This window comes from Neoarius graeffei, chromosome 15 (genome assembly GCF_027579695.1).
Source record: "Neoarius graeffei isolate fNeoGra1 chromosome 15, fNeoGra1.pri, whole genome shotgun sequence".
Taxonomy (NCBI): Eukaryota; Metazoa; Chordata; class Actinopteri; order Siluriformes; family Ariidae; genus Neoarius; species Neoarius graeffei.
Genome location: NC_083583.1, coordinates 65,834,393 through 65,846,549, shown reverse-complemented (window position 1 = coordinate 65,846,549; position 12,157 = coordinate 65,834,393).

Here is a 12,157-nt window from a genome sequence, read left to right as displayed (position 1 = left end):
TCTTCACCCGAGTGTCCAAGACATAGGGCCGGAGATCAGATGAAACGACTACAAAGTCGATCATCGACCTCCGACCTAAGGTGTCCTGGTGCCACGTGCACTTATGGACACCCCGATGCTCGAACATGGTGTTCGTTATGGACAAACCGTGACTAGCACAAAAGTCCAATAACAAAACACCACTCGGGTTCAGATCGGGGAGGCCGTTCCTCCCAACCACGCCCCTCCAGGTGTCACTGTCATCGCCCACGTGAGCACTGAAGTCCCCCAGTAGCACAATGGAGTCCCCAGTCTGAGCACCCCTCAGTACCTCTCCCAGGGACTCCAAGAAGTCTGGATACTCTATACTGCTATTTGGCCCGTAGGCACAAACAACAGCAAGAGCCCTCTCCCCAATCCGAAGGCACAGAGAGGCGACCCTCTCATTCACTGGGGTAAACTCCAACACCCCTCCTAGAACTGCCACCTTATTGTGGTGGAGGGGTTTGTGTGCTTGAATGATCCTAGGAGCTATGTTGTCGGGGGCATTATGCCCCTGTCAGGGTTTCCCAAGGCAGACAGGTCCTAGGTGACAGGCCAGACCAAGAGCAGTTCACCAAAAACCCCTATGGAGAAAAAAGCAAGGACCGTGACGTCGCCTGGTATGACGCAGCCGGGGCCCCACCCTGGAGCCAGGCCCGGGGTTGGGGCTCATATGCGAGCGCTTGGTGGCCGGGCCTTTGCCCATGGGGCCTGGCTGGGCTCAGCCCGAAGAGGTGATGTGGGCCCGACCTCCTGTGGGTTCACCACCCACAGAGGTAGTAGTAGGGGATTGGTGCAGTGTGGATTGGGTGGCAGTCGAAGGCAGGGGCCTCGACGACCTGACCCCCGGACACAGCGGCTGGCTGTTGGGACATGGAATGTCACTTCGCTGGGGGGGAAAGAGCCTGAGCTTGTGCGGGAGGTTGAGAGGTACCGGCTAGAGATAGTCGGGCTCACCTCCACGCACAACTTGGGCTCTGGAACCCAGCTCCTCGAGAGGGGCTGGACTTTCCACTTCTCTGGAGTCGCCCGTGGTGAGCGGCGGCGGGCTGGTGTGGGCTTGCTTATAGCTCCCCAGCTCAGCCGCCATGTGTTGGAGTTTTGAGTACCTTTAAAGTTGAAAAGTCAGACTCACACAAGTAGGTTGTTGCAAAAGGGAGAAGGCATTTCAATGCCCTGTCAGCCAAGCTGGGATAGTCCTTTCTTACATGTAGCCAGTAATTAGACAGGAGAAGAGCCTCAAAGTCCATTTTTAAATCCCCTGAGTTTGTCATCTCAATCAGCTCCTCCTGTGACTTTAAGTCCAGACTAGAACCGACACCAGGGGCAAAGGGGTTCCTAACCCAGTTTAAATGTGTGTTTTCAAGGTCAGGGAAATAGTCTTTGAAATATCCTTGGAGGTGCTCCAGGTGGGACTGGATCAATGGAGAGACGGAGCCCAAATCATCACATGACAGCAGCTCCTGGTGAAGTAGTGGGAACATTTTTGTAACTCCCTCCTGGAGCTTGTTTGACCACAGCATGATCTTTTTGGAAAAAGCACGCACTTTGTCTTGCACCTGGAGTATGTACGTGTCACACCCTTGCATGCTTTGAGTCAGTACATTTAGATGCTGGAAAATGTCTGACATGTATGCAAGTTTACGGATCCAGGTTGCATCGGTGAACCGATCTGCCAGCTGATGCTTTTCAGATGAGAGGAGCTCTGCAACCTCCCTCCACAGCTCATAGACATGGTTCAAAACTGCGCCCCGTGACAGCCAGCGCACGTTCGAGTGAAGCAGCAGCCCCTCAAAACGAGCGCCCATCTCATTACAAAGCAGGGTAAACAGTCTGTGTTTCATGGGATGGGCTTTAATAAAATTCACTACTTGTATAACCTCCTGTAGTACCTGATTCAACTCGTTATCCATCCTTTTTGTGACCAGTGCCTCGCGATGGAGCATGCAGTGTGTGGCCACTACATGCGGGGCCTTCTGCTTAATGAGAGTGGTCACGCCACTGATCTTCCTGGTCATTGCCGCAGCTCTGTCCGAACACCCCCCCACACAACGGGTCCAATCCAATCTGTTAGACTTGATGTAATCGTCCAAAACTTGAAAAATGTCTTTCCCAGTAGTTCTTCTTTCAAGTGCTTTACAAAATAGTATTTCCTCCACAATACGCTAACTTGAGTCAAGTCAAGTTTATTTGTATAGCGCTTTTAACAATAAACATTGTCACAAAGTAGCTTTACAGAATTTGAACGACTTAAAACATGAGCTAATGTTATCCCTAATCTATCCCCAGTGAGCAAGCCTGTGGCAACGGTGGCAAGGAAAAACTCCCTCAGATGACATGAGGAAGAAACCTTGAGAGGAACCAGACTCAAAAGGGAACCCATCCTCATTTGGGCAACAACAGACAGCCTGACTATAATATTAACAGTTTTAACATGAAGTCAGTTTCGTTAATGTTATAAACTCTTCATTGATGGAAACTTGAGTGCAAAACTGTTCATGATAACTGCAGTCCTAAAGTTAGCAAGACAACTGTAGTCCTCAGCCATAAAAGCATTACTGTAAGAGTCCAGAGCATCCTCCAGGTATAACCCTCAACTGTCCTCATGGGGCCGTCCTTCACAGGAGCGGTGTGATAAAACTCCGACCAGACACAGGGCACCAGGATGGATCAAGCAGGTCCGAGGGGCAGAAGAGGCCAGCATCTCAATCCCAGGACCAACATGTAACTCAGAGGGACAGATTGGGGGGGGAAGAGAGAGAGAAAGAAAACACATGTTGTTCGGTATGCCCTAAAAATGACAAGTATTAAATCTGTGTGGTAGGCTCGCAGAGACGAGAGTCTTTACATCAGGCATAACACACAACAATGGCATGTTAATATAGTAAAAAATATATCATGACCTGCTCTGGCTGGATGCTTGATTGGGTGATGGGAGCACACTCCTCAGCAATGATGAGATGCAGATGGGACCCTTAGGGCTGGCCAAGACAATTCAGTTACATTTCACCGGGTCTGGGACATGCGACAGAAAGTCTGATGGCTGATTCCCTGCAGGCTACGATAGCCAGTCGAGGTCTCCACCCTCTCCACCAAAAGATTTCCTGTTGACTCCATGTAACTCAGAGGGACAGATTTGGGGTGGGGGGGAGGGAAAGAAAACACAGGTTGTTAGGTATGCCCAATGTCACCTGAATAAGTAGGACCAGTATACATATTGCACTGAGTACAAGCAGGGACTCCGGCAACTAACTATGACAGCATAACTAAAAGGAGAGAGCCAGAAGGTAACACAGGCATGAGGGAGCCCCGGAACATAAAGCAGCCAGCCACTACACCGTCAACAAACTCAAGTGAGCAAGCGAGTGGGGACTGACAGCATCCATACATCCCAGTTTACCAAAACACTCTATGTCTGAGGACCCTCCAGATCTAGACCTTTACCTCATAAACACCATTAACAAAAGGCTTGACTAAACAGATATGTTTTCAGCCTAGACTTAAATGCTGAGATTGTGTCTGATTCCCGAACATTACTTGGAAGGCTGTTCCATAACTGTGGGTCTTTGTAAGAAAAGGCTCTGCCCCCTGATGTAGCCTTCACTATACGAGGTACCAGCAGATAGCCTGCACCTTTTGATCTAAGTAGGCGTGGCGGGTCATAGAGGAGCAGAAGTTCACTCAGGTACTGTGGTGCGAGACCATTTAGTGCTTCAAAGGTCAATAGTAGTATTTTAGAATCAATACGAAATTTGATTGGGAGCCAATGCAGTGTGGATAAGACAGGCGTGATGTGGTCATATTTTCTAGTTCTAGTAAGGACTCTTGCTGCTGCATTTTGAACTAACTATAGCTTATTTATGCTTTGAGGAGCAAAGCAGCTTGATAAATGGCGCAAACCGCAACGTCACAGGCAATCGGAGAGATGAGCATGGCCATATCCACGTTTCGATATGATGTCTCATCTCATCTCTCATCTCATTATCTCTAGCTGCTTTATCCTTCTACAGGGTCGCAGGCAAGCTGGAGCCTATCCCAGCTGACTATGGGCGAAAGGCGGGGTACACCCTGGACAAGTCGCCAGGTCATCACAGGGCTGACACATAGACACAGACAACCATTCACACTCACATTCACACCTACGGTCAATTTAGAGTCACCAGTTAACCTAACCTGCATGTCTTTGGACTGTGGGGGAAACCGGAGCACCCGGAGGAAACCCACACGGACACGGGGAGAACATGCAAACTCCGCACAGAAAGGCCCTCGCCGGCCCCGGGGCTCGAACCCAGGACCTTCTTGCTGTGAGGCGACAGCGCTAACCACTACACCACCGTGCCGCCTCGATATGATGTATTATTATTAATAATTATATTTTATAATAATGGTTAAAAAACTAATTACAATATATTTAATAATTATTATTTTAAAAAAATATATTTTTTTCGCAATTTTTTTGTTATCGTCCCTTCAACTTTCTGAGGCCCCCCTAGCGCCCCCTGGCGGCCCCCACTTTGAAAACCACTGGTGTAGACAATTGTAGTGGAAAGTAGTCATGAGACTGCAGCCAGTGTACCAGAACAGTGTTAGTGTAGATCTACTCTACTTATTTTATTACCTGAATGCTAAAATAAAGTATTTTCCCAGCTGCCTACCCACTGTTCAAGCATGTGTTTGTCATTGTTTTCAAGCATTTTCAACAATATGGAGTAATGGAGTGTGTGTACAATAGAGTCCGCCATCTGTCTGCCTCATTTAAGCACTGGCCAAGGGATATACCATCACCTTTTGCAGGGTTCCCCTTGTTTCTGAAAAATATTCTCCACTTTTTTCCTTGAAAAATAAAATCAAAGAAATGTTCTTCACTTTTTTCTTAGTCTGTATTTTTTCTTAGTTACTGACTTATCAAAGTAGACTTAATACAGGTTTATACCAACGAAACTGGCACAATTCAATATTTACAAATATTTGAATACAGATACAGGCCTCTCCATTACATATAAAATTTGGGCTCCACTCCGGCCTCTAATAAAAAAGACTTGATTTTGAGAGCCCTGTGCACCATCAAGCTAAAATAAACCTCTTTGTTTGAGCTTACTGAAGGCTATTTTCGCATGGAATTATTCAAAAGAGATATTAGGACTCCCTTTAGCCTTTACTTCAAAACAAAACTTGATTTACAATTGAACAGAGTCCAGAAGAACCTGAGAACAAACAATACTGAGGGAATCCAATTTTACCATTGATTAATGAACCGAACACAGAATGACATCTTGGTTTACATCATACGTTAGTTCAAACAGGGCTGTTTCTATTCTAGCTATTGAACAGACCAGTTTTCCTGAGGCTTGTATTTTTGAGGGAGATTAGCATCCCTTGATTGACGAGGTTATATCTAACTTTACAAGGTAATATTATCACCCACACACATTCAAAGATTGACATCTTTATTAATGATTTTTGCACTGCTCTTTTTAAATTTATGTCGTTCACTTCAGTTTCTGTCTCCTTATTAAGTTATTCTCAACACCCATAATGTCTCAGGAAACTGAGGCACATGTCAATTGACTTAATGTCACTAGTAAAATTTATCATCAGTTTAACCCTTTGATGCAAAACGTGGGTCAAAAGTGACCCGGCTGAGTTTTTATCTTCTATATCTTTGCAATAAATTAATTCCATCATTCAGTATTCAAGGTATTCCTCAATTAACTTGTTTTTGATCATTATACATCCTTATTTTATTTTTTCCTTTCTTACTTTTTGAATAAAAACCCTTTTTGTATCACTACCCTTCTAATGCACAACATGGGTCAAAAACGACCTGCATTCATTTTCCAGGTTATTTCATGTATGGCTGAGTGTTTCTATGATATACTTTTGAAATAAATTCATTTTGTCATTTACTTTTCCAAATATGCAGTAAATATCTTGTTTTTGTTTAGCACAAATCATCATTTTTATTTTTCCTTTCTTAAGTTATGAACAAGCACAGCTTTAGTAATTCTACATCAAGTTTACACACATGGGTCAGAAATGACCCGCATGCATTTACTACAGCGTTTGGTGGGAACTGTGAATTGTGCCTGTGTCAGACATTTCACAGCTCAGCACAGCGCCCTTTGCCCATCTAATACATGTAAGTAATGTTTTTCAATTGTTCTAACATTACCTTAGAAAAAAATTGATTATGTTTAGGTTCCCTTGAGAGTGAGTAGATTACTTGTCAGAAAGTTACAAGTAATTACTATTAGCTACCTAGCTGTTGACATATTCTACTTTAGTTAGCTAATTTTATTGTAGTTGGCTTAGCTAACTACATAGTTAATAAATAAATAACTGGCCCCATTCACTGCTAAAGTAATTACTTGAAACAAATTATTATTATAGTATTAAGACATTTAATTTTAAATCACACTTGGATGACCCGTCTCGTCTCGTCTTCTTCCGCTTATCCAGGACCGGGTCGCGGAGGCAGCAGTCTAAGCATGGAAGCCCAAACTTCCCTTTCCCCAGACACCTCGGCCAGCTCCTCGGGAAGAACACCGAGGCGTTCCCAGGCCAGCCGAGAGACATAGTCCCTCCAGCGTGTCCTGGGTCTTCCCCGGGGCCTCCTCCCGGGGGGACATGCCTGGAACACCTCCCCAGGGAGGCGTCCAGGAGGCATCCGAAAAAGATGCCCGAGCCACCTCAGCTGGTTCCTCTCGATGTGAAGGAGCAGCGGCTCTACTCCGAGCTCCTCCCGAGTGACTGTGCTTCTCACCCTATCTCTAAGGGAGCGCCCAGCCACCCTGCGAAGGAAACTCATTTCAGCCGCTTGTATCCGCGATCTTGTTCTTTCTGTCATTACCCAAAGCTCATGACCATAGGTGAGAGTCGGAACGTAGATCGACCGGTAAATTGAGAGCTTCGCCTTTTGGCTCAGCTCCTTCTTCACCACAACGGACCGGTAAAGCGACCGCATCACTGCGGAGGCTGCACCGATCCGCCTGTCGATCTCACGCTCCATCCTTCCCTCACTCGTGAACAAGATCCCGAGATACTTAAACTCCTCCACTTGAGGCAGGACTTCTCCACCAACCTGGAGAGGGCAAGCCACCCTTTTCCGGTCGAGAACCATGGCCTCGGACTTGGAGGTGCTGATTCTCATCCCAGCCGCTTCACACTCGACTGCAAACCGCCCCAGTGCATGCTGAAGGTCCTGGTTTGAAGAAGCCAACAGGACAACATCATCCGCAAAAAGCAGAGATGAAATCCTGTGGTTCCCAAACAGGATTCCTTCCGGCCCCTGGCTGCGCCTAGAAATTCTGTCCATAAAAATTATGAACAGAACCGGTGACAAAGGGCAGCCCTGACGGAGTCCAACATGCACTGGGAACAGGTCTGACTTACTGCCGGCAATGCGAACCAGACTCCTGCTCCGTTCGTACAGGGACCGGACAGCCCTTAGCAAAGAGCCCCGAACCCCATACTCCCGAAGCACCCCCCACAGAATACCACGGGGGACACGGTCGAATGCCTTCTCCAGATCCACAAAGCACATGTGGACTGGTTGGGCAAACTCCCATGAACCCTCGAGCACCCTATGAAGGGTATAGAGCTGGTCCAGTGTTCCGCGACCAGGACGAAAACCGCATTGTTCCTCCTGGATCCGAGGTTCGACTATTGGTCGAAGCTGACGAAGTTTTTTTGAGAACTCCTAGAACTGCCACCTTATTGTGGTGGAGGGGTTTGTGTGCTTGAATGATCCTAGGAGCTATGTTGTCGGGGGCATTATGCCCCTGTTAGGGTTTCCCAAGGCAGACAGGTCCTAGGTGACAGGCCAGACCAAGAGCAGTTCACCAAAAAACCCCTATGGAGGAAAAATCCAGGACCGTGACGTCGCCCGGTAGGACGCAGCCGGGGCCCCACCCTGGAGCCAGGCCCGGGGTTGGGGCTCGTATGCGAGCGCTTGGTGGCCGGGCCTTTGCCCATGGGGCCCGGCCGGGCTCAGCCCGAAGAGGTGACGTGGGCCCGACCTCCTGTGGGTTCACCACCCACAGAGGTAGCAGTAGGGGTTTGGTGCAGTGTGGATTGGGTGGCAGTCGAAGGCAGGGGCCTCGACGACCTGATCCCCGGACACAGCGGCTGGCTTGGATGACCCATGTGTAGTAATATAAAAAGTATTTTTGTTCATAAAGTAGGAAAGAAAAAAATTAAATTAATGATTTGTGGTAATTAAAAACAAGATATTTAAAGAATACTTGGAATATTCAATCATAAAATAAATTGATTTCAAAAGATAAAGCAAAGAAAAACTCAGTCAGCATGAAATAACCTGGAAAATGAATGCGGGTCATTTTTGACCCATTTTGTGCATTAGAAGGGGTGTGCATATGTTTTGCATCAAAGGGTTAATAAAAATATAATTTCTCACTCACATATCTCTCCTTTAGGACAACAAATACACAAATTCTAACCTACATTATTACATTACAACATTCAAAATCCCAGATGACATCCAATTCAGTTGTTTTCTATTAATCTCTTACTTTTTTTGAGGATAAAAATACCCCGGGGGATATAGCCCCAAAATGTAGCTCCCTTAGGTCACTTGCTGGCTGACAGTACTTTCAATTTGCCTTTTTTTTTTAACGACCCCTGTATTACTGACACTGTCCGATGTGCTCAGGGATGGTAGGGGCTCTGAGTGTGCCTCCCCTGTGGCTGTTTTGGCCCTTAAATCATCTTCAGTGCTTGAAGAAGCTCGCTCAAAAAAACTTCGTCAGCTTAGACTGCACCAGTGTTCAGTTCACGCAGAGATAATTGCACCACCACACCAGGCCAATTAAAATGCACTGCGATTGGTCAAAAGCTTGGTGCTCATTTGGTCATTACATGTAGTTAATTTTTATTGGTCACAAGCACGCACTCGTTTACACTCTGGCTTCCCGCCATTTCTTCACTGTCGTTAGATTTCAGCAAACAGAGGGATTTGTGGAGGGATTTCTATAAAAGATGACTTATGATAATGATGACATACATTTGTCACTGTGATGACTGCTAGTAATTTTCTCTTTGTCACTGATGGATTATATTCGTCAGTGATGAGTGTGATGAGCGCCAGCGGGAACCTTGCTTTGGTCATCATATCTCAAAGTGAGGTCTGATGACACAGATTAGAATTAACACCACAATAGTTCTGAGGAAGCCTGCATGAGTGGACAAAAATGCCAACAGGTTAGTTAATATTAAACATATTACATCTATCCATTATCAATAACCGCCTATCCTGTGCAGGGTTGCAGCCTATCCCAGCTGACTATGGGCGAGAGGTGGGGTACACATGACAAGTCGCCAGGTCATCACAGGGCTGACACATAGAGACAAACAACCATTCACACCTACGGGCAATTTAGAGCCACCAGTTAGCCTAATTTGAATGTCGTTGGACTGGAAACCCACACAGACACAGGGAGAACATGCAAACTCCACACAGAAAAGCCCCCGTTGGCCAATGGGTTCGAACCCAGAACCTTCTTGCTGTGAGGCAACAGTGCTAACCACAACACCACCATGTCACCCCTAAACATATTACAATAATTTTAAATTTATTTACAGATGAATATTATTGATTTTAAGCATGTTTTTTGCTAAATATTTGTTATTGAACTGTTTGGAGCATTATGAACAATAAAAATAAACTGTTGGTTGATGTACTGCTGACATTTGAAAATAATGAACTGTTTAGAATATAAGCCTTATTGAACAATTAAAATGAACAATTGAAGTGATGACCAGTAGATTATCTCCCATAAATAACTTCCTTACTTATAAAAACAACAAAGATGTGTGTGGCAGCGGGGGCGTGGTCAAGCATCAGTCTGTGAATGGAGGGTGGAGTCAGGGAAGGTACTGTAAGTGGTAGAATCACTGCACCTGATGTGAGTTAACCTGTGTTTGTGTGTATTCCCCAGTGACCGTGCCCTATAAAAGGAGAGAGAGAGCAGAGAAAGGGAGCTCTCTCCTGACCCGAATGCATGTGTGAGAGAGTGAATGAGCTGAAAAGCCACACATCATTAAAAATAAATGTTTCTGAGAACTCAGGTCTGGCCTGCCGTGCTTCTGTGCTCCACCCACCTGCTCTGGTTCTACAGTGGTGCTGAAACCCAGGACGGAGCGCAGAAGGAGACAGTCCCATGGAGTCCTCCCACTTCAAGGACCTGGTCCATGCCCTCGCCTCGGCCCAACAGAGCCAGCACCAGGCGCTGGTTGCCCTCCGGAAGGAGCAAGCACAACGGTTCGAAGCCCTGGTGCTGGCACAGCAGGAAGATTGCCAGGCGTTCTGGCACCTGCTCGCGTCAGCGGGGTCCACCATCACCACCGCCGCGGACCCTCCCCACCTCACCCTAACGAAGATGGGTCCGCACGATGACCCCGAAGCCTTCCTCGCTCTTTTTGAGCAGGCAGCAGAGGCATGGGGTTGGCCAGTGGAACAGCGCGCGGCGTGCCTCCTCCCCCTGCTAACAGGCGAGGCGCAGTTGGCCATGCTACAGCTCCCTGCTGACAGCCGGCTGGTCTACGCCAACCTCCGCAGGGCCGTCCTCCAACATGTGGGGTGCACCCCGGAGCAGCAATGGCAGCGCTTCCATGCGCTGCGCCTGGAGGAGGTCGGCCGGCCGTTCGCGTTTGGCCAGCAACTCCGGGACGCCTGCTGGCGGTGGCTGAGGGCCGACAACCACGACGCTGAGGGAATCATTGACCTGGTGGCGCTGGAACAATTCATCGCCCGACTTCCGGAAGGCACAGTGGAGTGGGTCCAGTGCCATTGCCCGGCGTCGCTGGATCAGGCCATCAAGTTGGCGGAGGACCATATGGCGGCTGTTCCGATGGCAGGACAATGTGTCTCCCCTTCTCCCCTCTCTTCTCTCTCCCCTTCTGTTTCTTGTCCTCACCCCATTCCCTCACTGCGGAGGCGGGGGCCGGCTCCACCCCAACCGGCCCACCGCACCCGCGGTGCCCTACCGTTTCCTACTTCCATGTCTGTGTCTTCCCCCCTCCCTCAGGTGAGTGAGCTCCAAAACACCGGTGCAGAGGGAGAGCCTGGGCCGGTATGCTGGCGCTGCGGGGAGACGGGGCACCTCCAGCATCAGAGCCTGGCGATGGAGGTGGGCGCGGTGGTCTGGATCCCCAACGCGCCAGAGACCGCCCTCGCTTGGGCCGGAGCGTATCGCATACCGGTGAGTATCCAAGGGGATACGTATCAGGCTTTGGTGGACTCCGGTTGTAATCAGACCTCAATCCACCAAAGCCTGGTGCAAGATGAGGCATTGGGGAGAGCACAATTGGTGAAGGTGTTGTGTGTGCATGGGGATGTTCACAACTACCCTTTAGTGTCGGTCCACATTCTATTTCGAGGGGAGAAATTTAGAGTAAAGGCAGTGGTTAATCCTCGCCTTACCCACTCGATAATTTTGGGGACTGATTGGCCGGGATTTTGGGAATTAATGTCACATTTAGTGAAGAGTGGGGCCTGCCATAATTTAGCGGGGGGAGGTCCCGGTGTGGCATTGGTGGGAGCAGCTGTCACAGAGCCGTCTACGTCATCACCGCGTCAGAGTGAGGAGCAGCAGGCTCCTCCTCCCTCTCTTGGGGAATCCCTCACGAATTTCCTGTTAGAGCAGTTGCGAGACGAGACTCTGCGGCATGCAGTTGACCAAGTGAGAGTAATCGATGGTCAAATCCTCCAGCCAAACGCCACCCCGTCCTTCCCCTATTTTTACATTATTAAGGATAGGTTATACCAAGTGACGCAGGACACTCAGACAAAGGAACCGATAACACAGCTTTTGATCCCAAAGAGCCGCCGGGAATTTATATTCCAGGCAGCTCACTTTAATCCCATGGCTGGACACTTAGGGCAGGATAAGACACTAGCCCAAATAATGGCCCGGTTCTATTGGCCAGGGATTCGCGGCGATGTCCGTAGGTGGTGTACGGCATGCCTTGAATGCCAGTTAGTAAATCCAGCAGCCATTCCAAAAGCGCCTTTGCGTCCTCTGCGATTAATCGAGACCCCGTTCGAAAAAATTGGGATGGATCTCGTTGGGCCATTAGATCGGTCAACATGAGGATATCGCTTTATTTTAGTTCTGGT